Source organism: Triturus cristatus, chromosome 1_1 (assembly GCF_964204655.1).
Source record: "Triturus cristatus chromosome 1_1, aTriCri1.1, whole genome shotgun sequence".
In the NCBI taxonomy this organism is placed as follows: domain Eukaryota; kingdom Metazoa; phylum Chordata; class Amphibia; order Caudata; family Salamandridae; genus Triturus; species Triturus cristatus.
Window position 1 is genome coordinate 660,136,699 of NC_140579.1, and position 2,383 is coordinate 660,139,081.

The following is a 2,383-nucleotide window of genomic DNA, read 5'->3' on the forward strand; positions in this document are numbered from 1 at the left end:
GGGCCTGCCGGTGCCCATGCGACCTGCCACCTCTCTCTTCACCCCTCCGGCGAGCCCTCCTGCCCAGGCGGGTGGGCTCCTTTCCCCCCAGCAGGCTCCCGAGAGGGAGGGGTGTGTGCGAATGCGGTCCGGTCAGGGAGATGGGCACGCGGCCCCCCGAACCCTGTCAGCAGGTGCGGCTACCTGGTTGATCCTGCCAGTAGCATATGCTTGTCTCAAAGATTAAGCCATGCACGTGTAAGTACACACGGCCGGTACAGTGAAACTGCGAATGGCTCATTAAATCAGTTATGGTTCCTTTGATCGCTCCATCTGTTACTTGGATAACTGTGGTAATTCTAGAGCTAATACATGCCGACGAGCGCTGACCTCCCCGGATGCGTGCATTTATCAGACCAAGACCAATCCGGGCTCGCCCGGCCGCTTTGGTGACTCTAGATAACCTCGGGCCGATCGCACGTCCCCGTGACGGCGACGATACATTCGGATGTCTGCCCTATCAACTTTCGATGGTACTTTCTGTGCCTACCATGGTGACCACGGGTAACAGGGAATCCGGGTTCGATTCCGGAGAGGGAGCCTGAGAAACGGCTACCACATCCAAGGAAGGCAGCAGGCGCGCAAATTACCCACTCCCGACTCAGGGAGGTAGTGATGAAAAATAACAATACAGGACTCTTTCGAGGCCCTGTAATTGGAATGCGTACACTTTAAATCCTTTAACGAGGATCCATTGGAGGGCAAGTCTGGTGCCAGCTCCAATAGCGTATATTAAAGTTGCTGCAGTTAAAAAGCTCATAGTTGGATCTTGGGATCGAGCTGGCGGTCCGACGTGAGGCGAGCTACCGCCTGTCCCAGCCCCTGCCTCTCGGCGCCCCCTTGATGCTCTTGACTGAGTGTCCTGGGGGTCCGACACGTTTACTTTGAAAAAAGTAGAGTGTTCAAAGCAGGCCGGTCGCCTGAATACTTCAGCTAGGAATAATGGAATAGGACTCCGGTTCTATTTTGTTGGCTTCCCCCTCCAGTCCCTGCCCCACCGGGGCGCGGGGACGGGGGCCACCTTCCCTCGCTGCTCGTCAGGGTGACCAGATGGCCTGGCCTGGCCTGGCCTCCCCTTCCCGCCGCTCCCGCGCAGGGAGGCGAGGAGCAGCACCGGGGAAGGAGCCCTCCCAAGTGGCTGCCTCAGAGCGCCTGGCCACCCTGGCCGGACTGCAGGGGCGACTGGGCACGGCACCCTCCCAGGCCACCTGGGGGCTGGGTGGTCCCTGGCCATCTGGTCGCCTGGCTGCGCGACCAGATGGCCCTGCGGGCAAGGCGACCAGATGGCCCTGCGGGCCAGGCGACCAGATGGCCGGCCTGACGGCCGGCCTGACTCCAACTTTTGTCCTTCCCCAGAGTTCTGTAAGCCCCCACTATGTGGGGGCTTAATAGTCGATAAAAAGGGCTCCCCGGGCAGGCCGTCGGGGAGAGGACGTGGCCTGGGCTTAACCCTCCTTGGTTCCAGCCGAGGGTCCGGGTGCTGGGGACAGGGGATCCACCGGGGGGCCCGGGGAGTCTCTCCCTGGCCTGGCTAGGTTTCGTAAGCTGGGACCGGGCTTGGGGCTTGTGCTCCGTCCGGCAGGCCCCCGGGGTGCGGGAGCCCCCCGTCCTGCAAGCCAGCAAAGGTCCGGGCGCTGGGGAAGTGTGTCCACCGCGGCCCGGGGAGGCTCTCCCCAGCCTGGCTAGGGTTCGGAAGCTTGGCCCGGACCAGGGGCTTGTGCTCCGTCCCAGTGTCCCAGGGTGCGGGAGCCCCCCGTCCTGCAAGCCAGCCGAGGGTCCATGCGCTGGGGAAGGGTGTCCACCGTGGCCCGGGGAGACTCTCCCTGGCCTGGCTAGGGTTCGGAAGCTGGGCCCGGACCCGGGCTTGTGCTCCGTCCCAGTGTCCCAGGGTGCGGGAGCCCCCCGTCCTGCATCCAGCCGAGGGTCCGGGTGCTGGGGACAGGGGGTCCACCGGGGGGCCCGGGGAGGCTCTCCCTGGCCTGGCTAGGTTTCAGAAGCTGGGACCGGGCCTGGGGCTTGTGCTCCGTCCGGCAGGCCCCCGGGGTGCGGTAGCCCCCCGTCCTGCAAGCCAGCCGAGGGTCCGGGCGCTGGGGAAGGGTGTCCACCGTGGCTCGGGGAGGCTCTCCCCAACCTGGCTAGGGTTCGGAAGCTTGGCCCGGACCAGGGGCTTGTGCTCCGTCCCAGTGTCCCAGGGTGCGGGAGCCCCACGTCCTGCAAGCCAGCCGAGGGTCCATGCGCTGGGGAAGGGTGTCCACCGTGGCCCGGGGAGGCTCTCCCTGGCCTGGCTAGGGTTCGGAAGGTGGGCCCGGGTCCGGGGCTTGTGCTCCATCCCAGTGTCCCAGAG

At 64.9% G+C, this 2,383-nt stretch overlaps 1 pseudogene; it reads left to right on the forward strand.

Moving 5' to 3' along the window:
* Positions 1-183: 183 nt before the first annotated feature.
* On the forward strand, positions 184-773 carry LOC146870813 (18S ribosomal RNA; annotated as a pseudogene; the record flags this gene model as incomplete).
* Positions 774-2,383: the final 1,610 nt, after the last annotated feature.